General features: G+C 44.7%; 1 protein-coding gene across 2 annotated transcripts in view; it reads left to right on the top strand.

The window, feature by feature from the left end:
- C14H16orf71 (chromosome 14 C16orf71 homolog) overlaps positions 1-24321 on the top strand; it is a 386375-nt gene that overhangs the window by 267364 nt on the left and 94690 nt on the right. For both annotated transcript variants that reach the window (XM_029576717.1, XM_029576716.1), the window contains exons 25-27: positions 14291-14486; positions 17263-17357; positions 18895-19014. The gene's annotated coding sequence lies outside the window, so the exon portion shown is untranslated. The remainder of the gene's footprint in view (positions 1-14290; positions 14487-17262; positions 17358-18894; positions 19015-24321) is intronic.

The raw sequence follows: 24321 nt of genomic DNA, 5'->3' as shown, positions 1-24321 counted from the left end.
CGTCAGGCTAACCAGCCTGTCTTTTCCCAGCCTCTTCCATCCACTTTTATGAAGCGGAACCACATCCACCTGTCTCCAGTCTTCCGTAGCTATTCCCACAGAAACGTAGAAATGACGGCAGAAAAAGACTAATGGTCCATCCAGTCTGCCCAGCAAGCTTTCCATGGTAGTATCTGCCGTGCTGTGCAGGTTCATGAAACTTAAGCAGCTTTGAAAAGGTCCCATAATACCCTTGGACGTATCCCACACTATCCCCATTGCTTTATCTTCTTTTACTTCAGATAGCTCCAAACAAACACGGTCTTCTGAAAATTATCTGAGTGTTACCTCACTTTCAATCCGATTTGTACCCGTTTTTGTGGTCCTGCTCTTGGCCTTCCCTCAGTGAACACTGAATAGAAATATTTGTTAAGCAATTCCACTTTTTTCTCATTAGTCTCTTCATATTCCTCCCCTTCATCTCTGAGTCTTACAATGCTACTTTTGGTCTTTCTCTGATATCTTCAGACCACTTAAGTGTTGGAAGTCTCTGCTTCGGTTACACTTTGCAGCTCGCCGCTACTGTTCCTGGCAGCCAGCAAAGTTCTATGGAAGATACGCGAAGTAGGTTTGCTCGAGTAACCTCTTAAAATTACGCTTGATAGGCGTATTTTAAATCATGTGCGCGCATGATTTACAAATTCCAGTGTATCTCCACTTGCGCGCAGATACACACGCCTGTATTTGCACAACTCAATACGGTGCATACTTTTGGGCGTGCAAATAAAAAGAAAAGGGGCAGAGTTTAAATTTCCACTCATACTTTTGATTTTAAAAAATATGTACTGAAATCCACGCACACAAATTACACCATGCCAGAAGGTGGTGTAATTTTGTGCATGGGAGTTTATGCACGTACTGTCCGAGAATTTCCAAAATGAAAGCATGCACATACTTTCGTATGGAAAATTTGTAGAAACTGGGTGGGTAAAAAGTGCCCGCAGACTTTCCCTTCTTTGAAAATTACCCTCCTTAGCATCTTCAGTATCTAATTTTAGTCTGTCGTCTAAGTGGGTGGTTTGGATATAATTTTTATAGGCTGTCTAAATATAATGTGATCTGTCTGTCTGAGCCAGCACCCACGTATTAACGTGTTTAAGCAGGAAGATGTTTTGACTGGGAATGTTTCTATAGCTCTTGTTCTAATATTATTTTAGGTAAGAAAAAATGTTTGTATGTAACTATACAGACTTTAAAATATGTATATGAATTCCTCAAATGTTTTATTAATTTCCTTAGTCTCTGCTATTACTATTTGATATTATAAATTTTTTTGCATAATGCGCTTTCTTTTCTCTTCATAATTATATTTCTTGCTTCAGGTACTGATTAGTTTGTAGTATTTTTAGTTCCACATTACTTAATTCAGACCTTGAGTGTGTGGGTTTAAAAACATACCAAATTTTTTCCTCCAAGTTAGAAAGCCTTACAGCATAAGGTACACATTTATTCTTTCCAAGCTAGCTGCAATTTATCATTTTCTTTACTGCAGATATTTTATCTTTTCCCCTTCTAATCAGAAGCCATGCTTTTTTAGGAATATATTTTCAACATGATCAGTATAAAATAGACTATTATTTCTATTATGCGTTCATATGGATGGGCAGTGGCTGATCTTTGAATTTTTGTTCTTAAATACAAACTTCAAATACATTTGGTATTGAATTGCCTAATAATACTTCTGTTATACTTCTTAAAAGAAAACAAAAAAGGTAAATAGCTAAAAGTTAGGAAATGCATCTTTAGGGACACAAATAATATGTTAATTAAACCGTATGTATGCATAATTTTATTCAAGTGTTTTAAAGTTATATGTAAGACTTCGATGTGTATAATGCCGAGTATATACAAGAGCTACTGTATAAGAGTGCATTTCTACAAAGCCAACCCTTTGGGTAGTTATGGTGAAATGTTATGGAAGCATTATAGGATGTGAGTAAATACCATAATAATATGAGGTGATTTTTATGATTGTAACTCACATTGATGTTCCCTGTACGTACCCAGATCAGTCCACTCCATGGGTTGAGCCTCCTTTCCAGCAGGTGGAGACAGACCAAAACTGAAAGGGTATCCTATATGAGGACAGAGCCTACCCTGGAGCCCTTCAGTATTTGTCTGTCTCCAGCAGGTGGAACAGCTCACCCTGTGGCTCCCTGTTAACTTCTGCTTGTCCGTTCTGGGCATTTTTTCCTTCTGTCTGTCTATCGTGTTTGGATCAAGCAAGTATTTCTGAGTTATTGTTTAAAAAAAAAAAAAAAAAAAAGTGTGAACTCTGTGGATCCTTCACAGGAGACAGTCCCTGTCTTCTCACTCTTGCGGGGGCCTAGGCGGGCTTGGCCCCTTGTTCTATATAGCCTAGGCTCCCTTTTCCCGGTGGTCCTCGACTACAGGGGTGAAAATTGGTGGTGCCAGTCACTCCCCCTGTTCAGCTCTTTCTCTCCCTCTCTTCTGTACTGCTTTCCCTTCATTGGGATCCATGGTTTTGTAGCTGCTGACAGGGACCATTGTAAAAAAAATCAAACACAAAACTAAATAACTGGGGATTTTATCCAAGAGGAGTCCCTAACAGGATTAACAGAAGACTCCTACCTTCCCCACTTACTTTTGCAGCTTGAGAGAGAGAATTGGGAGCGTGCACAGTTCATTCTGTGCCTCTGCTCCTTCAGCACCGACAGCTCAGCTTATCTTAGTGTTGCCCCTCCCCCATCCAGCAGCCATGCCACGATCTCAGATGTGTTTAGCCTGTGGGGACTCCTCGGTCAGGTTTTCACGGGAGGGGCTCTGTTCATGCTGCCTACCGGGGGGGGGGGGGGGGGGAAGGTTCCTCTGAGGTCCTGATGCCCTCTGGGACCCGGACCAAGCCGCCAAAACGTTTTCCCCCGCCGTTCCCGGGCCGTCAAACCGCATTTTGGGTTTTTCTCCGGTTTCTTTATTGGAGCTCCCTGAAGCCCCTGACCCAATTTTTTTCGGTGCCCCCCCACGATTTGAGCCCTGCACATTCTCCTCTACCAGACCCTGACGAGTTCTCGGCAGCGATGCCACTTCCTTGGACCCGGTCCTGGTGGGGCTCAGGGCCCTCCCGTGCTCTTTTCCCTTCCATCCCATGCACAAATTAATGCTTCTCAGGGAATGGCAGGCCCCCGAAGCGGGCCTCTGGGTCGGGAGGGCCATGGAAAAACTTTATCCCCTCCCGGAGAAGTGTTTAGAATTATTGAGAATGCCTAAGGTGGACTCCTCTGTGACGGCGGTCACTAAGCATACCATCATACGGTCGTAGGGGCTAAGGCCTTGCAGGATGTCCAAGATCGTAAGCTGGAATTCCATCTCAAGCGCATTTTTGAAGTCCTGGCCTTGGGTGTTCGGGCGTCCATCTGCAGCAGTCTCATGCAGCGGGCAAGCCTTAGGTGGGTCCAATAATTATTCAGCACCCAAGACCTCCGTCTGCAGAGGCAGAGCAGGCTGACAGATTGGAAGGCGCCATAGCATATGGGGCGGATGCCCTTTACGACTTGTTCCGGGTGCAGGCAAAGGTGATTGCTTTGGCGGTATCGGCCAGATGGTTCCTCTGGCTCCGACACTGGGCGGCTGATTCGTCTTCTAAGGCACAGCTGGGAACTCTCCCCTTTAAGGGTAAGTTGCTTTTCGGCAAAGTTCTGGACCAGCTTATTAAATCCTTGGGGGAGAACAAGGTCCATAAGTTGCCTGAGGACTGCCTGAAACAGGCTAGATCCTTCTTCCCTACTCGTACCCGCTTCCGGGGCCAACTCCGCTATAACCCTAGATCAAGGGGCGCCTTCCCTAGGGGAAATTCTTCTCAGGTCCAGTCTTGGCCCCAGTCCTTTCGAGGCCATCGGCCCTTTCGAGATGCAGCTACCCACCGTCCTGCGCCCAAGCCCGCCTCCTAATGAGAATCCGCCGGCCAATCCCTCGGTTCACAACTTAGGTGGTCATTTGTCCCTGTTCGTGGAGGAATGGGCCAAGATCACGTCGGACCAGTGGGTCCTTGAAACAATAGACAAAGGCTACGCTTTAGAGTTTGCTCGTGACATCCTGGATTTGTATATGGTGTCTCTGTGCGGCCACCGGAGGCGGGCCACAGTGACCCAGACTCTTCTCAGACTTCAGAGTCTGGGGGCCATCTGCCCGGTTCCAGTGGCGGAGCGCGGCGCCAGCCAATACTCAATCTACTTTGTGGTCCCGAAGAAGGACGACTCCTTTCGTCCCATCCTGGATCTCAAGAGGGTCAACCAGGCCCTCAAAGTACCCCATTTCCAGATAGAAACCCTTCGGGCAGTGATAGCGGCGGTACATCCCGGAGAATTCTTGGCCTCACTTGATCTGACGGAGGCCTACCTGCATATACCGATCCGTACGGAATCATCAGAGGTTCCTCCGGTTCCACATATTGGGGCAGCACTTCCAGTTCAGGGCCCTGCCCTTCGGTCTTGCTGCGGCACCACGCACGTTTACCAAGGTGATGGTGGTGATGGTGGCAGCCCTCTGGAAGAACGGTGTCCTGATCTACCCATACTTGGACGATTGGTTAATCCGGGCCAAGTTGGAGACTCTATGGCGCCAGCAGTGGACCACCTGGCGGCATAGGGTTCTCCAACTTCTCCAAGAGCAATCTCCATCCGTCTCAGGTCTTGGCGTTCCTGGGGGCTCGCTTCAATACCCGCGTCGGCAAGGTCTTTCTACCGGACTCAAGAGCTTTCAAGTTGATGGATCAGCTCCAGGGCTTCCTCTCCATGCCTCTCCCCATGGCGTGGGATTATCTGCAGGTCCTGGGGACCATGGCTTCCATGATCAACCTGGTCCCCTGGGCATTTGCACATATGTGACCATTACAGAGAGCCTTGCTGGCTTGTTGGCAGCCGGTATCGGAGCAGTTTCAGATGCAGCTCCCGCTTTCAGACTCTACCATCAGCAAATTACAATGGTGGCTTTCTCTCAAGCACCTCCTCCGTGGAATGTCCCTTCGGACCCCGCAGTGGATGATAGTCATGATGGATGCCAGCCTATCCAGTTGGGGAGCGGTTTGCCAGTCTCAGACCACGCAGGGGCACTGGTCCCCAGCCCAGTCTCGCTGGCACATCAACCACCTGGAGACCTGGGCAGTTCGTCTAGCACTCAAGGAATTTCTCCCTCTACTTCAGCGAGGGGCGGTCCGGGTGCTCTCGGACAATTCTACCACCGTGGCGTACATCAATCACAAAGGGGGCACCAGGAGTCAACTCGTGGCCCTCGAAGCAAGTTGCCTTCTCGCGTGGGTGGAGCGGCACCTGGACTGCCTCATGGCCTCCCACATAGCGGGCAATGAGAACATGCAAGACGACTTCTTAAGTCGTCAGCACCTGGACCCAGGCGAGTGGGAGCTGTTCGACGCCATGTCCTTAATTATCGACAGGTGGGGTCCCCCGCACCTGGACTTGATGGCAACTCTGAACAACGCCAAGGCTCCCCGGTTCTTCAGCCGCTGGTGGGAACACTGCTTGGAAGGGGTGGATGCCCTGGCCCTTCCATGGCTGAGTGACGTTCTGCTGTATGTGTTCCCTCCGTGGCCCCTCATAGGGAAAGTGCTCAGACGGTTAGAGCTTCACAGAGGCCCGGTCATTCTCGTAGCTCCTGCGTGGCCCTGCAGACCATGGTTCGCGGATCTAGTCAACCTGGCATCGGTCGGTCTTCTTCGCCTAGGTCATCTTCAACACCTTCTCAGTCAAGGTCCTGTATTTTTTGACCAGGCGGATCGCTTCTGACTTGCGGCTTGGCTTTTGAACGGCGAAGGCTAAGGCGGAGGGGATACGCTGAGGACGTCATCTCCACTATTTTGCGGGCCCGCAAAACTTCTACTTATTATTATTATTATTATTTATTTCTTTTGTATACCGACATTCGATCGAGATATCACATCGGTTTTCAGATAACAGGTTGAATAGAGCCGGAACTGCCCTATTTTTACATTGTAACAAGATAACAGTTGATTAAACAATTAATATAAGGAACATTGTAACATATGGATAAAATTAAAATTAGATATTAAATGTGGGTATATAGAAGTGGCATATAGCCTATATACAATATGTACAATATGACTTGGTTACGAGTAGGGTGGGGGACAGGGAAAAAGGGAGGATAGAGAGGGGGAGGAGGGGTTATGAGTTCGTGCAGGGTAGAAGTTATGCGGTAAGGCTTTCAAGAGCGTTTATTTTGGGATGTTGGGGTTCAGGAGGGAATGCTTTCAAGAACAGCCATGTTTTGAGCTGTTTTTTAAAGACTTGCGGTGAGGGTTCGTTTCTGAGCTGAGGGGGGAGGGAGTTCCACAGGGTAGGGCCAGCTATTGTAATGGCTCGTTTGCGTGTTGTATTGAGGTGAGCATTTTTAAGAGTTGGGATGGAGAGGAGACCTGAGTTGGAGGATCTGAGATTTCTTTGTGTGATATATGGTTGGATGGTGTTGTTTAGCCAGACCATTCTGTTGTTGTTTATTTTTTTGTGAAGAAGGGTGAGGGTTTTATACTGGATTCTTTGTGTGATGGGCAGCCAGTGGAGGTCTTTGAGAGTAGGTGTGATGTGGGACGATTTTCTGTGATTGGTGATAATTCTGGCAGCGGCGTTTTGTAGTACTTGGAGGGGCTTGATGTGGATTTCAGGAAGTCCAAGGAGGAGGGAGTTGCAGTAGTCGAGTTTTGAGAAAATAATTGATTGCAGTACTGTTCGGAAATCATGCGGTTGGAGGAGAGGTTTGAGTTTTTTAAGTGTTTGAAGTTTGAAAAATCCATCTTTGATTATATTGGAGATGTGTCGTTTAAAGTTGAGTTGGCTGTCGATGGTTACTCCTAGGTTTTTTGTGGATGGTGTGAGTGAGGTTCTTGATAAGCTTGGCATCCCAGTGTTGTTTGCGCTTCCTGGGTTGTTTGAGGGGGTGCTCTCGAGGGGGGAAGAGGGACGGTCGTCCTGGATGTGAATGATTTCTGTTTTGGCTTGGTTGAGGCAGAGTGATAGTTGTGATAGCAGTTGAGATAAATTTGAACTGAGTTTGTTCCATCTTTCCATGGTGAGTTCAATGGATTTGGTGATGGGGAGTAGAATTTGAATGTCGTCTGCATAAACGAAGTAGGTGAGGTTGGCATCAGAGAGGTATTTGCATAGTGGGAGGAGGTAGATGTTGAAGAGGGTCGAGGATAGTGAAGAACCTTGAGGGACGCCATGGGTGAGGGGTACTTGGGAGGATTCAGAAGAGTTTGTCTTGACAATGAAGGATCTGTTAGAGAGGTATGATTTGAACCAGTTGAGTGTAGTGTCTTGCAGACCGATCTCTTTAAGTCTGGTGAGGAGAATTCTGTGGTTGATGGTGTCAAATGCGGCTGATATATCGAGGAGGATCAGTAGGAATGTCTTGCCACTGTCTCGGCCTCTGAGGATGGTGTCGGTGAGGGAGAGGAGGAGAGTTTCTGTGCTGTAGAATTTTCTGAAGCCGTGCTGTGTTGAATGGAGAAAATTGTGGGCGTCGAGGTGGTCTGTGAGTTGATTGTTGACAGTTTTCTCGATGATTTTTGCTAGGAATGGGAGGTTGGAGACTGGTCTGTAGTTTGCAGGATCAGATTTGTCGAGTTGCGGTTTTTTGATGATTGGTTTGATGATGGCGTTTTTGAGTTTGTCTGGGAAGATTCCTTGTTCGAGGGATAGGTTGATGATTTGGGTTATAGGTTTGGCAATAATCTCTTTAATGAGTTTTAGTGTTTTGATGGGGATGGAGTCTACGGGGTGGGATGCTGGTTTGGTTTTTTTGATGAAGGGTTCAATTTCTGTAGATGCAACAGGAGTGAATTGGGTCCAAATGTGGATGGGTGGAGGGATGTTTGTTGAGTCGTTGTGGGATTGGGGAATCTTGGCAATGATGTTGTCGACTTTGTCCTTGAAGAATTGAGCTAGTTTGTCACTGGAGATGTTGTTGGAGTTTGGCGTTGTGTCATTCTGGATTGGGTTGGTGAGTTCTTTGACGTATGAGAAGAGGGTCCTCGGGTTGAATTGGTATTCATGAATTCTGGATGTGTAGAAATTGCACTTTGCTATGTTGAGGTCAGCTGTATATTTGTGTAGAAGTGTTCTATATTTGTCTTTCAGGTTTGGTGTAGGTGTTCGTCTCCATTGTTTTTCGGTTTGTCTCAGCGTTCGTTTGGATGTTTTCAGTTCGGGGGTGTACCAAGGAGCATTTTGTTTAGTAGATGGTCTGATTTCCTTTTTTATTGTGGGGCATAATGTGTTGGCTATGTCAGCGTTGATGGAGATCCAGGAGTTTGTAGCTGAGTTGGCATCATGTAGGTTGATTGTTTTTAGTGCTTCCGGGAGTAGCTCTGCTAGGTCTTCACTGGAGCAAGGTTTGGTGTATTCAATGAAGCAGGAGTCTGTTTTTGCTGTGTTCGATGATGTTGAAGCTTGGCTTGAATGAGGTAGTGGTCGGACCATGGAGTTGGAGTTGTAGTGGGTGATTCAGTTGCAGATATTTTATTGTTAATGAAAATTAAATCAAGGGTGTGCCCAGATTTCTGAGTGGGGGTGTTAATGATTTGGGAGAATCCGAGAGCTGTCATGGAAGATAGGAGGAGTTCGCAGGTGGGAGATGTTGGTTGGGTGTCAATATGGAGATTGAAGTCTCCTAGTATGATGGCTGGTTCTTGTAGGTTGATGTGTGTTGTGATGGCTTCGATCAGGGGGGAGAGGTTGTGTTGTAGGCAGCCGGGAGGAGCATAGAGGAGGAGTATTTGTAGTTGTTTCGATTTAAATAGGTTAGTCTCGAAAGGAGGGGGTAGGTTTAGGGAGAAAGAGGAGAATTTAAGTTTTTTGTGGGCTAGGAATAGTAGTCCACCTCCCTTTCTTTTGCTCCTAGGTATGGAGAATATGTTGTATGTGTTTCTGGGCAGTTGATTGAGTAGGACTGTGTCAGTGTGTTTGAGCCATGATTCAGTTATGCAGAATATGTCTGGTTGGTAGTCTGAGAGCAGGTCATGAATGATTGGGATTTTTTTGGTGATAGACTGTGCATTGATGAGTAGTAGAGTGATGAGTGTGAGGGTATTAAAGTATATTTTAGGGTTAGTTTGGATTTTGGTGAGACGTCTGGTGGAGGGAGTGAATTTGGGAGGGTGGTACTGGTTGTAGTGGTGGGGAAGTTTGGGAATGCATTGTATTAGATCCATGGCGTGTGTTTTTGTTGTGTGAGAGAGCCTGCTTGGTTGCTGCGTGACTGTATAATGAGATTATGTCCGGTTCTGGAAGGTTTTCGAGTTGGCCTGTGTGGAAGCGGGCGTTATGACACGCTTGGCCCCCAGTCTCGCTTGTCCTCTTGTTCCTGCAGCGAGGTCTCTCTAAGGGTTTCTCTTTTGGCTCACTCTGTGTTCAGGTGTCTGCCCTTGGTTCTCTTTTGGGAAGCCTCGACGGCCACGCGGTTGCATCTCACCCGGATATTGTCTGTTTCCTCAAAGGGGTCAAACATTTGAAGCCACCGTTGCATCCTACTTGTCCCTCATGGAATTTGAACTTGGTCCTTTGGGCGCTCTTCACCGTTCCACCCTCAAGGATTTGACGCTTAAGGTGGTGTTTCTGGTTTCTATTTGCTCCGCCAGACGGGTGTCTGAGATCCAAGTGTTGTCTTGCCGCGAACCTTTCTTACATTTTTCGAATTCCAGGGTCTCTTTCAAGATGATCCTGTCATTTTTACCGAAGGTCATGTCTTCTTTTCATGTCAATCAGTTGGTCGAGCTCCCCGTGTTCTCTTCTGCGGATATTGCAAGCCCTGGCGGGGATGACCTATGCCGTCTGGATGTGAAACGCATTCTCATGCGTTATCAGGAGGTAACTAATGACTTTCGAGTGTCGAATCGTCTCTTTGCCTTATGGAGTGGCCCCAACCGGGGCAACCAGGCCTCTAAGACTACGATATCTCGCTGGCTGAAGGAAGCGATATCGTCAGCTTCATCTGTGTTCAGGATTTGCTAGGGAGTTAGCAATCTGTTCTGGATTTGCTAGGGAGTTAGCAATCTGTTCTCAATCTGATGCTTGATGGGAGGAGCAATCAGATAGTAGTTAGCAATCCGTTCGGGATTTGTAGTTCTATATGAGAGTTGAGGGTGGATCCTTGGACCAGTGGCAGATGACCACGCCCCTGGAGAATGATCCCGAGAGGGACCACCAGTCAGGCTCAGAGTTAGGAGACAAACACACACTAGTTCTTATTAGACAGTATACTGAACCACCAGAGATGGCAGTAGTGAGCTGGTAAGCCTGGCTGGGCTGTAGTCCCTCAGATACTGGAACAGCGATCCCTGGAGGCTGTGCTGAAGAGAGACTGAGATATAGTGAGTAGGCAGGGTATGCAGATGGTAACACTCACACAATGTCCCAATGAAGCCCATGAGCTGGAAAGTATAGGTCCTCGAGTAGTGAGTACCTGGTTCCAGGGAAAGCTCAGAGAGAATGATGGTAACTCACTGATGTAGCTGATATAGTTGGTAGTGAAGACTTCCAGGCAGAGGAGTATACGAAGCAAGTCTGGGATCAGGGCCTTCGAGGAGCGAGTACCGGATCCAGACTGTCACCTGAAAAAACAAGGAGAGAGCGAGGCCCCCAAGGAGCGGGTACTTCTAGTAAGTCCGAGGAGGCAGAGTAGCTTAGGTAGCGAAACTCTTGCTAACTCGATGTGTTAGCATATTCCAAGACCTTAAATATCCGTCGTGGGTAACATCATCTTCGGGGGACGCCCCCGAGGTTCATGCCAATGCCGGTACTTCAATCGGGTCTGTGCTGCGCGCGCACCCCTAGGCCTCCAGGAAACATGGCGATTGCAGCGTCAAGCCGGTCCGGGAACGCCCGAGGACAAGTGGCAGGAAAACGCCATGGTAGCCAGTCTTCCCGCGGATGGAGAGGGAGGCGCCAGAGAGGTAAGGAGGGTGGAGAGAGGGCGTCGGGCACAGACAGACACAACAATCTGTCAGGGATGCCCGGTCCCGGAGGGCCTCAAGGCCCATTCCTTGCATTCACAGGCGGCTTCCTGGGCGGAAAGTCAGTCGGTCTCCCCGCAGGAGATATGCAGGGCAGCTACCTGGAAGTCTCTGCATACGTTTGCTCGACATTACTGCCTTGATGTTCATGCACCAGTTTTTTGTTCTTTCGGGCAGCAGGTACTTCGAGCGGGCCTGTCAAGGTCCCACCCTGTCTAGGGAAGCTTTGGTACATCTCATGGTCTGGACTGATTTGGGTACGTACAGGGAAAGGAAAATAAGTTCTTACCTGTTAATTTTCATTCCTGTAGTACCACGGATCAGTCCAGACACCCTTCCCTTTCTATCTTCCTGTCCGCTCGAAGATCCATATACTATGTTTCCCTTCTTGGAGGCACTGGAAGCATCCATGTGATGATTGTGGGCATTCATGCAAGAGTGTCCATGCACAGAGTTCATTCATTAATCCACTGTTCTTCTCTTGTTCAATATTTTCAGAGTTCTCCTGTTACTTGCGTGTTCCATGGTGTTTATCTTCTCTGCTTTGACAATGGTTATACTGAAGGGCTACAGGGTAGGCTCTGTCCTCATATAGGATACCCTTTCAGTTTTGGTCTGTCTCCACCTGCTGGAAAGGAGGCTCAACCCATGATCTGGACTGATCCATGGTACTACAGGAACGAAAATTAACAGGTAAAAACTAATTTTCCTTTTGTAATGAGAAGCATGAAATCCAATTTTACCAAAAGTATGAGTGACCTGCTTCTACACATGACACTAAAGTTGCAAGCTCAACTCCTGACTTTTTAAAGAGAAAAGTCTCAGGTTTTCATTTCCTGGCAATTAAGGCCTATTATCTCTTTGTTTGCTGAATCACCAGTGAGTAGGATTTTGGTGACTTTCCATAGCTATAATGGGATAATTGTGATCTGTAAGAGGGTAATATTATTGAAGACTAAGGTACTGTGTGGTCTTGTTAAGGCTGTGTTCTTGCTGTCATGATCTAATCCTAACAGTGAACTTGAGCTGAGAAAGAAGCATTATTCTAGTCAACTATAAGAGAGTAGTTTCCTCCCAGAATTGTAACCAGGTGCTTTAGATCAACAGTGAATACGCATAACCCCATGAACTCCTGGCTAGTGTTTTTCATTTGGGTTGAATGGTAAAGTGACATGAAGTCTCAAGCACTAAATGAACATGAATGTTGAATGCTGCTCTCTAAGTAATGATTGCTGAGCACATCACTTCAAATGTGATGACAGGTAAAGTTAACTCATTTATTGTGATTGCAATGAGAGACATGCAAAAAAGCTGATACAATATTTTTCCTTAGCCCTCTGAAATGTTTTTCAACCCAAGTTTCCTTCTGGGGCCTCCAGGTCAATTGGAACTGGCCTCTACTGAGGCTGTGGTGCCATGAGCCTTCATTTGAAACTCCTTAGGGCCAGATTTTCTAACCTACGTGCGGGCATAGATTTGTGTGCGCAACCCGGCGCGCATAAATCTACGCCCAATTTTATAACATGTGCGTGCAGTCGCGCGCATGTTATAAAATCCGGGGTTGGCGCGCGCAAGGGGATGCACACTTGTGCACCTTGCGTGCGCAGAGCCCTAGGGGAGCCCTGAGGACTTTCCCCGTTCCCTCCGAGGCCGCTCCGAAATCGGAGTAGCTTCGGAGGGAACTTTCCTTTCACCCCCTGCACCTTCCCCTCCCTTCCCCTATCTAACCCGCCCCCCCAGCCCTACTTAAACCCCCCCCACCCCACCTTTATTATTTAAGTTGCGCCTGCCTCTGGGGCAGGCGTAGGTTGCGCGCACTGGCCGAGTGCCGGCGTGCAATTCTCCGGCCTAGCAGGCCTTCGGAGGCCTCTGGCCCTGCCCCGCCCATGCCCCGCCCCTTTTTTAAAGCCCCGGGGCTTGTGCTCGGCGCGCACAGGAGCGGGTTTTCGGGGGTTACGCGCATAATATACGCACGTAACCTTTTGAAAATCCGCCCCTTAGTGTTTGTTGCTCTTCCTTCTAATCCAGTAATTGCAGCAACATATTACGATTCCCTCTGGAACTTGGTACATGTGTACATTGAGTCTAGGTTGAATCAAATTTACAATGGTTAGCATTGAGAGGCCAGGGGGTATAACTTATTGTCCTTATCGGAAAGATGAGTGTCTCTGCCGAGGGAGCTCTAAGGGAAAGTGTGGCCAAAGAACCATGTCTTAGTGTTAATGCATTGTTTTATTTTTAGGGGGAGGGGTTGGATGGGCTCGATCACCAAGGGAAGGGGGGAATTAAGCTGGCAAGCCTACACCTTTTTTTTTTTTTTTTATTACACAGCATCTGCACTTAACTGGCTATATCCTTTGAATATAGCCAGATAACTTTGAAACCAAACTGGCAATATTCAAATCTAGCAAGTTACGTTTCAAAGGTGATCCAGGCAGGCAATGGCTGGAACTTCTTCCATTTTCTCCAGTTCCATCTTTCCTATGGAGCAGAAGCCAAACTTGAGAATGCAATCCAAGTCTCCTTCATGGCAGTGCATTTTATTTTGGCATAGAGCTATCGGATAAGCATTAGCTTTTTGAATTTTGGAATGTTTTATTTTCCTGGCGAGAACATGAGGTTCTAAGGCTTCCAGGCTTCTTTGCGTTTAGCTGGTGCATCTGCAGTATCTCCATCTGTACTTATCCAGTAGGACCTCATACTCAAGGCCAGTATTTTAAAAAATCTACAACAGATAATTGAGGAACTTTTAGCCAGCTACTTATCAGGAGTAGTCAGCCAGATAAACTTCCTGCTGAATATCCTGGTTTGGCTGTAAAGCACAGCTATTATAGGCATGACACCAGGAAAAAAGGTGCAGTTATTTCCAGTATTAAATCCCATGATAGCATGCATTATGTTATTGCACACAACGTTACGCACCCCTCGTTTTCATTTACTCCTCCCACTTGACTACATTTTATAAATTTGCATACACATCTCGCGATGCATTCTGCCATTCTCACATGTGTTGTGACGATATTGCAAGCATTACGGCCCTAACGCCTGCGATAAGGCTCTAACGCATTTTGAAAAATGACCCCTTAGTTAGAGGGAGTGTAAGATCACTGCTTGCCTCATTCATTTTTGACTAAATTGAGCCAAAACTGTGCCACTGCTGTTTTACTCGCTTTATATGATGGTTCTCATTCTGCATAAACAAGGATCATCAGTTTTTGTGTAACACTGGTCTGTTTTATCATTTCTTCTTAGGAGCCGGAAACATTACAGGCTCATTGTAGTTACCTCACTTCCGGCCCTTTGCTTGTGCTGTGCCTTCAGAGGCAGAACGCTGTGAAAAAGCTGCTTGACTTACTGGGACCAGAGGACCCCAAGCAGGCCCGAAACTGTGATCAGTTCCTGTGGAGGGCCCAGTACGGCATAAATCCTGTCCAAAACGGATTTTATAGTAGGTCTTCAGATTGTGAACTCTCACTACCCCCAGCCTCCCAAACACTGTCTCAGCTACCATTTATTTATTTCTTGAAATCATTATACTTTTGTAAATATATGAACATGGGGAAGATGTTAAAAAAATTAAATTACTTCTAAATACAGTCACCAAGATTTGTCTCTAAGATTAGTTTCTAAAAGGTTCAGTTTCCTAACTTTGGGAATGGAGTACCAAAATTGATTCCTTTGAAATTTGACTAGGGCTGAGCAGCTGCTTTTAGGTTCCTATTGTCAACAGACAGTACCTGAATGTAATCCATTTTGAAGTGCCGAAAAGCGGAATATAAATTAAAAAAATACAATAAGAATTTAGGAGCCTTAAAAGTTGGTGATTATAGGGGCAGAGTTAGGATGGGGAAAAAATTAGGCTCTAAGGAGATAATTTTTAAAATGATTTACTGGGTTTTACGCACATAAATAGATTTTTGAAAATTGCTGCTTTTATGCGTGTAACTCCTTTGAAAATTCACTCCATAGGGCTGAATTTTCAAAACATTTTTACACATGTAAATGGGCTTTTTGAAAACTGCTATGATATATTCTACTTTTACAAGCATAATTCATTTGAAAATTCACACCTTAGCACTAATTTTCAGAACTAGCCAGCTAACAGGCTCCTAAATTCAGGCAATTGAACTATAGGTTTAAATTTAGGTGAGTAAGTTTTAGGGTCCTAAATTTAGATTAATTGGCTGAAAATCTCCCTAAAGTTAGGCACTAAGGAGGTATGTTTCGAAGGAACTAAATGGGTAAATTTAACATACTATCATAGCAATTTTCAAAAGCTATTTACTTGAGTAAAGTGCACTTACGCAAGTAAATCCTATGGACAATTCAATGGCACATATTGTAGCAATTTTCAAAAGCCCACTTACTCGAGTAAATACTTTTTAAAATCAGGCCCTTAGCATTTATTGAAAACTGACCCATATGTATACTCTAGTAATACACGGAGATAAGCCAAAGAAATTCACTGATCTCAAGCCAAGCTACTTATCGAAGCATTCACCCCCCCAAGGAAAGATCATTGGAACATGATAACGAGAGGCTACACAGGTTAGGGCTCTTCAGCTTGGAAAAGAGAAGGCTGAGAGGTGACATGACGTTTATAAAATCAGGAGTGGGGTGGAACGGGTAAAGAAAGGATGGTTATTTACTCTGTCAAATAATTCTAAAACAAATCTAGCAACCAGCAGATGTAAAACAAATTAGAGAAAGTAGCTTTTCACTCAGCACACAATCAAGCTGTGGTCAAGGCAACTAACATAGTGAGATTTAAAAGAGGTTTGGATATGTTCCTGGAGGAAAAGTCTATAAAGCATTATTAGCCAGATTGACTAGAGAAAGCTATTGCTATCTCTGGGAGTGAGTATATAAATACATCTGCCTGGCACTTGGGAGCTGGACTGGCCACTGTCAGAGACAAGATGCTGGTCTCGACCCAGCATGGCATTTCTCATGTTGAAACCTGAGAAAACGGGGTACAAATGGCAACATCCCCAGTTGCAATGCTGCTAAATAAAGATATTTTTCAGAATCAAGTGGCATGTCATGCAAAGCAAACATTTCCTGAAGTCCACTTTATAAAAAAAAATCTTCTGGTTATAATGATTGTAACTCCAGAAGAGTTGGCATCCTCAGGAACAATGCCATGCTGGGTCATTGATTTAATATTCACTGTGCCCCTATGGCACCATTGACATCACATCTGCAGCACCTGATATTTCATGGAGTTCTCTCAGCCAAATTCTTATAAGGGATAAGGCGGAAATCAGGGTGGCATGGTAGGCATTGCTTTTAACCACTCTGCAATTTAGAGAGTTCAGAGTCCATGCTTTGAAACTTCATCTCAATGAATGACGCACAGGAGGTCAGCTGCATAACTCCACTTCTCTGCACTTTGACTGATTTTATAATTCTCTACTGATGACATCACAGCTCACAGCCATGGCAATGATTAAAGGGCATAACCAAGCCAGAAAAAGAGGTAAACGGTCCACACCAATTTTTTTAAGTTCTGCAAAGGAGGGACCCCCAAGCACAAGGAGACTAAAGATATTTCTGTTACTGGTATCGTACAAGGTACCCAATATAGTATTAAAAACTGATGAACAATTTTAACTAACACCAGACAATTATAATCATTTAAAGATATCTTTAGTCTCCTTGTGCTTGGGGGTCCCTCCTTTGCAGAACTTTAATGATTAAAGGGCCATATATTCATCAGTATGAGTTCATGCACTGAAAGATGAGATGGACTGTGGGAAGAAAGTCTTTGTGTAAGCCAAAATATATTTTTATAATTAGCATAGTTGGCATTATAAATTGTGAAATATGCATTTGAGGTGGGTAGAGTTGGGTTTAAATATAACAAATGGTATTTTTTCCTTCAGTGTCAAGGCATTTTTTTTGTTTCATGTCTCATATTTAAGTCAGATAAATTCCATTCATCACCATGAAAAAGATAGATCCAGATTTATGTGAAAAAATCTATTAAACTGTAATAAAGAAAAGCAGGAATACCCAGAAGCCCTTTCAGCTGATTGTAGCAGCTCTGGGTTGAAATGCATTTATAATGTGCATTTTTAATGCATTCTGGCTGTCCATTAAAGCAGGATCTGATGTCTGCTATCAGTCTCAACTCTCACCAGTCTCACCAAGAAAGAAGCGAGAGTCAAGGTGACTATATCATTACTGGCTTTTTTTTTTAATTCTTATGTTGTGTCCATCAGGTTCCTTGTCTTATAAAACTGCAGTCCGAGACATGAAGAGCTTTTTCCCTGAGGGTCTTTGCTGGGCTAAGTCTCCACTACTTGAGGAGGAGGAGGTGAGCTTGATCTCAGGATCTGCTGCTATCCCATCCTATACATGATAAGATGGAGTGCTAAAGGTAGCCTAAAACATCCCCTACTTCCTCAGCCCAGGGCAACTCCTTCTGTAGCTCAGTGGTAGAGTCCTTGGTTATGAGCCCAAGATCGCCAGATGGAAGAACGTAGCTGCAGTTCTCAAAAATGCACTGCTTAGTGGTCCTGAGTATGTGGCCCGGGCAGTTGCAAGGGATGAGCAAGAAGTATGATCACCCTGGGCATCAAGTCCAGGGGGGCGTCACATCACCCTTTTGAGTTAATCTGTGAGGCAGTAAGCACATAAGCCTGAAAGGGAAGGGTCACTGAAAGCATCCCTTACCTGGGGGCCATTTTGTCCAGTGACTGCCCTGTACGTGGGAACCCTGCACTATATTTTAATATGTTTTCATTGTCCTCAGTTACAAAGTCGTTGGCTTTGCTTCTTCCTAGCTGGCTTATCAGGGAGCTCTGGTTTTGCCTCTTTTCTTCCAAAGATGTACTGTGAGCATTTCCTCTGTCCAGAAGAGCATGAAGTAACTACTCCCGAGCTAGGCCAATAGTTGTATAACTGCTGCTCATCTGCATACCACTGGGGCTGTGGTTTAAGTGCTACTTCAGTGTCAACGTACATCAGAAAACTGAGTGAGGAATCCAACTAGTGCTGCAGGGTCACAATCACCCCCTTGAACTGAAGCATTGTAGAGCAGTGCTCTTCAAGCCAGTCCTGGAGCACCTCCTAGCAAGTCTAGTTTTCTGGATATCTACAATAAATATGCATGAGAGAGTATGCATGCGCATGCAAATCTGCCTCATGCATACTCATTGTGGTTCTCCTGCTAACCAGATTGGCTAGGGGCCACTCCAGGACCATCTTGAGAAACACTGCTGTAGAGAGACTTGAAGGTGATCTAAATTGGAACGTTGCTTTTACTCACAAATATCCCTGGTTGGCCGAATTTACATAATTTATATCCCAGACACAGTATTTGTAGTCTTTTTTTGGGTCATTCTGTCATGAGAATATCACAAGAAGAAGCTGCAATGCTTGCTGCTCGAATGTCTAGGAGTACATTGGGATGGGCTACTGATACTTCTTGGGTACTTGAAGGCACTTAGCCTGGTGCCTAAGGGCTTAATTTTCAAAAGCATTTACACTTTTAAAACTGGGTTTTATATTTGTAAATGCATTTTACCTGTGTAAGTGGGCTTTTGAAAATTGAATTGTCAATAAGTTTTACCCCGCATTAAGTGCACTTATCATGAGTAAATGGCTTTTGAAAACTGCTACAATAGTATGTTAGATTTACATGTGTAACTCCTTTGAAAATTCACCTGCTATAGTTTTGTCCCATCAGATCAGAAAATCACATACATTAATATACAGGGAGCTTCCCTTTCTGCAGCTTTTGTATGCCTTTGGCGAGAGCTTCCTGTGCATATAGTAACTTTCTGCTTTCATGTTTTCTTGGACTAATGTGCAGAACATACCTTCTGATCTATGAATTCATGTTCTCTCAGATCTTCAACATGAAATCGGACCCCTGGTCAGCTTGGAATTCTTCCACCAGCATAAGATTGTCAAGCAAGAGATCAGACGGCTGCTCAATTTCCTGAGCTCTGAATCAACACTCACACAAGGTAAAAAGAGTGGAAACCTCAGCACTGATAGCATGACCTACAAAGAAACCGAAAGGATTTTAAAAATTCAGCGTTAATTTCTAGTTTGAAATGCTTTTATTTATACTCTCTTCTGAATGGCCCTGCTTCTTCTTTAGGAGTCAAAATGCACTACCAATATTTTCCACATTTTTCTCTGCATTCCTCCATGCTGCAAAACCTTCTGTGACTGAAAGCAGAAGCACCTTTCTTTAGAGCCACTGTACTGCTGCATTTTGACTGACTGCTAGAAAAAAAGAGAGAACAGCAGCACAGCAGGCCGTCTCCCTCCTCCTCCATTGCTGGCCAGGCCGGTCTACTGCCTTCAGCCACAGGACACTGTTCAACTGCGGTTGATCGCAGCAGTCGGGTCTGGCTGGCAGAGGAGGAGGAAGATGTGGCCCGTCATGCTGCCATGTTCCGTCTCCTTCCATGTGATTAACACGCGGGAGCTACGGAGTGAGGGAGAAAGAACTAGGAAGGTGTTTGATAGCGGTTACAACTGAAAATGCCGGCATAGAACAGCCATTTCCACTAGACTGGAGCCACCTCTCTGGTCTCCCAAGGCGATTCCAAGGGAAAGGGCAGATTTTGCAGCCCTTCCCAGGAGCCCTGATTATAGGTTAGCATCACCTCACACTTCCTCCTTTTGGAGATCATGCAGACAGGTATGTAAGGTACTAAGGGGAAGGGTGATATCATAAAGCCCTCAGGAAATGGCTGATACAGGTTGCCAGGGGGAAGGCTGATAATACTAGATCCCCAAGGAGCAAACTGATAACTCTAGTCTTCCCCTTTCCCCAGGGAAAAGACTGCTAACACTAGGTTCCAGGGAAGACGAATGATACCCTAGAGTTCCTTGGGGGAGGAGAAAGGGGAAAGGCTGAGAAGGAAAGCATTACAAGCAGCAGTTTAAGAAGAGGAATGAGTTCAGCGTGTATAATGTGGCTGTCTGGAACGTACAGAGAGAAAATGCATTTTGACAGTGTCTGCTGACAACGAAGGTAAACAGAAAAGAAACTTCCTGATGCAGCATCACCCTTGAATCCACCTCATCAACCAGCAACTTAAAATCCAATGTATTGAAATATCCTTAAAAGCAAACAAATCATGTAGTGTAATCACTGTGGGAAATGCACTGGAGTGTGCCAGATTTGTTGGTTTTAAGGATATTGTAATAAATTGCATTGCTATCGGACTGCTAGTGGCTGATCATGGATAGCAGACTGTTTTCTTTCCTGTTTTAATTCTTTGCCTGCCGAGGCCAGCTCTTGATTGTGGATGGGACATATGACTCCATGCACTTTAGGCCATGAATTCTTTAACGGATTTCTTCCCCACACAGGCTGCATTAGGACCCGCCTTTAGTTCAGCATTTAGGAAATGTACAATTACAACAGATTAGTGCTTTTAAAGTGACCATTATCCTACAATAGAAAAGCAGCATTTCTTCTTGAGTGGCTGATTGTGAAGTGGGTGTCTTAGATGCAATATTTAGGTTACATTTCTGTATGGAAAAATGGTTCTGTTTTAGAGATATTAATAGCAGCAACATGAGCCCATATAAATAAAACAAAATTTAAAAAAAAAGTAAGCTAAGGGGGTAATTTCCAAAAGGATTTCATAAGTGGGCTTTTGAAAATTGCTACAAAAGCTGTTGCTTCTACACATCTAAATCCTTTTGAAAATTACCCCCTTAGCTTACATTTTTTATTAGTTTTATTTATAAAACAATGAGCATTGATTTTAGATAACCATTTCACTATCAGCCAGAATACCTTTAACTAGTCCATATTTATCTGAACTTTTGCTGAACAATTAGCTCAAGTATTGATAGCATTCAAATACAAAGGGATAGAGAGAAACCTATAGTAGCTGAATGTGATCTGCTTTGAAGTGTCGAAAAGCAGAATATAAATCAAATAAAAAAATAGCCACACTTGTTATGCTATCCCTCTTGTATGGCTTGAAGCAGATGTTAGCAAACCTATGACTGGACACAGGGGCAGTCTTAACATCTATTTCTTTGTCCTTCTGCCCACCAGTCAAGAACATGTGGGTGTGCTCTTTCTTGTCCAGATTCTGGAGGCAGAGGGTTTTTTTGTTTTTTTTCTGACATCTCTACATATGCCATTGCTAGAAGCCTACTTATGTCATCACTAGAACCCAATGTTCTCTGCCTCCAGCCACCGTGAGGATGGTTGGTCAAGACTCACCTCAAGATTATTCTAATTTTTTCCTCATGATTCAGCCTCTCGTGCAGCTGATCGCAGAGTTATTGAAACATTTATAATGGCCATGCAGTTGCAGATCTGATCTCCTGCAGAGTAATGAGCCAACCCATCAGAATCAGCTTTCTACCTTCCTCTTCAAAGGTTAGATTGAGATTTTAGTGCCTGGGCAGTTTTTGTAACTTATTTCTAGCAATGCAACTTGTTTGAGCACAACTTGTAAAAAAAAAAAAAAAAAAAATAGAAAAGTTTCTTTTATGACTTACGGCATGTCAGTAAGCTAGCCGTTTGTAGGTTAGTCTGTTCAGCTTACTTTAATCAGCTGTGGCATTTATTCATATTGGAGACAGGAAATGGAACTGGCAGGAAGCTCCTCAAGGTTAGGCACTTCCTCCAAACTATCTTCTACAGAGCCACAAAAGGCCTTCGCAAAATCAACACATTTAAGGAAGTCTTTGGCTCCTGCTTCTTTGCTGCTCACAAATACCATTGAAACCAGTTGCTAAGGGCACGGTGGCCATTTTATCCCCATTGTGAGACTTAGCGGCAGCTAAAAGAGGAAGTTCTTCACAGCCTGTAGAGCCATTGTGCTTATTGCCAAAGAGGGTTTTTTTGCTTCAAACTCCAAGTGTGAAAAAGAGTCAGCCTCACAGTTCCCTCACACTCCACAATTTTTTTTAAATTCCTTCCCCAAGCCTTCCAAGCCTTGCAGCAGACTGTGCCAGATGATTTATCGAGTCAGCCCAAGGTTATGTATGAGAATCCAATACATCATAATAAAAGAAAAGCAGCAAAAGACGACCTAAATGTAAGCAGTGCAGATGTTGATTACATCTTCTTAGTCAATGATGACAGTGTAGGGGACAGTTTGGCAGATTCATATGAGGAAGGAGAGCTGCAGTCTGGAGATGAAGAGTCTATTCATCTTTTTCATAAGAAAGAAATATCTGCTTTAATCTCCCAGGTAGCATCATCTTTAAGATTGTCAGAAAATAAACAGGAAGAACCTCCAGTTTGGGATCCAGTTCTGAGAGTTTCTACTTTTCCACTACATTCTGAAATACAAAATATGATTTATGCTGAGTGGAACCATCCAGCGCTCTATAGGCGCCCCAGATTTTTCAGTTGTTTGTACCTGCTACCTCTTGAAATCCAAGAAAGTCTTTTATGCCTACCAAAGGTAGATGCAGTGGTTTTGGCGGTTTCCAAAAGAACAACAATTTCTTTGGAAGGTGGAGCTGCACTGAGAGATTCTCAGGACAGAAAGATTGAATTAATTCTTTTTACCACAAACTCCTTTTCGCTTCAAGCTATGTATCTAGAGCATAACTTTGATGGATTCAACAGCTTGCAGATGAAGACAATGCAGCTACACTGGAATCTGCAGCCGTTTACCTACCTGACAGTTTATACAATATTATTAGATTAGCACCTAAATCCATAGCACTTTTGATAGGAGCAAAAAGACCGTTGTGGCTTCGAGGCTGGGCAACTGATACAGGGTCAAAATTGGGCCTGAGTAGACTACCTTTTAGAGGCAAAATACTATTCAGTGAAGAATCAGATAAATTAATGAAGGGTTTGGTGATTGAAAAATTCATAGATTGCCAGAAGACAAATGCTCTTTCTACTGGGGCATAGGTTGTTTAGTGGGGAAGAAGATTTCATATGGTAAATTGTGCTTCTCAACCAGCATAGAGGTTGAGGAGATCAGCCCATTCATTTTGTGGTGCAAGAAGACCACATACAATTGACCCTTGACCATCCACTTCAAAGCATCCATATAAATAAGGAACAGGGGATTCACTCCTTGTATTCTCCAATTGTGGGCTGGCTACAGAGATTTGCCTTGGACGTCCATCTGGGCGCTCAGGTCACGGCCTGTGCTCATGCGCCTTCGCTGCTTGAGCACCCAAATTGGACGTGCGTTCATGCACCTTTGCCGGCGGGGCTGCTGGAAGCCGCTTTCACCGCCGGCTGCCCCCGGGAGGCAGGGGAGCCGCAGTGGGTGCCTCTGGAGGAGGGGAGAGAGGACTGGAGCTGCTGGAAGCATGCAGTAAGTTTACTTTTGTTACAATTTCTATTTGCTTTAATAACATGTCGAGTCGATTTTCGCCCTGTAACTTGCTTCGGGAGGGGGAGAGAGGACTGGCAACCCCTGATGCCCGAGCGTAAGAGAACCATCCACTTCCTGGTACCTGTCATTTGAAATGACATTTGAAATGACAGGTACCAGCGCACCCAGGATACTGTATAGGCGCTGTATAGCGCTCTATACAGTAAAATGGATTGCGCTTCATGGACGCGCTTCGGACGCGGCTTGCATTTGATTGCCATTTAAATACTGTATTGAGCGGTATGTGATCCGAACTGTGCGTGCGGCAAACGAGCAGGCGCCCGGCACTGCTGCACGTTTTCTTACGTGCCCTTACTGTATCGGCCTGATTATGAGTAGAAGAGAATCTACTTCAGATTTCCACACTACATATAGCAAGTCAAGAGAATGTTCAGGCAGATTTATTGAGCCATCAAGTAATAGATCCAGAAGAATGGGAATTGAACCACTGGGCATTTCAGATATTTTATTTATTTATTTATTTTTCTATAACGATGTTCATCGGACATATCACACCGGTTTATAGTAGAAACAGAGGAGTCTGTTAGAGTAGACTTCTTGTTTTACAATGGAACATTGTTTCGTTTTAGATTAAACATTTTTAACATTTTACATAATAATAGTGTAAAGAGGGGGAATCCTCAGATAGATTAATTGGCAACAAGTCAAAATGCAAAGTCTTCAAAGTATTACAGCCAGAGAAATGATTATGGATGCACGACCATAAATGCCCTAGTTCAAGGATGGCCGAAGGATAGGAAAATTGGTTCTTACCTGCTAATTTTCGTTCCTGTAGTACCAGGGATCAGTCCCGACGCCTTCCCGCATTAGTTTTCCTCCGTCCGCTCTGTTTTCTTTTTTTTTTTTCCTTTTTCCAGATACCTGAATATCTAAATCCTCTCTTCTTTCTCAATTAAGGCACCAGAAGCATCTAACAGATGA

Source organism: Rhinatrema bivittatum, chromosome 14, assembly GCF_901001135.1.
Source record: "Rhinatrema bivittatum chromosome 14, aRhiBiv1.1, whole genome shotgun sequence".
Lineage (NCBI taxonomy): Eukaryota > Metazoa > Chordata > Amphibia > Gymnophiona > Rhinatrematidae > Rhinatrema > Rhinatrema bivittatum.
The sequence above is the reverse complement of the archived record's forward strand: the minus strand, read 5'-3'. Positions and strand labels throughout refer to the sequence as shown.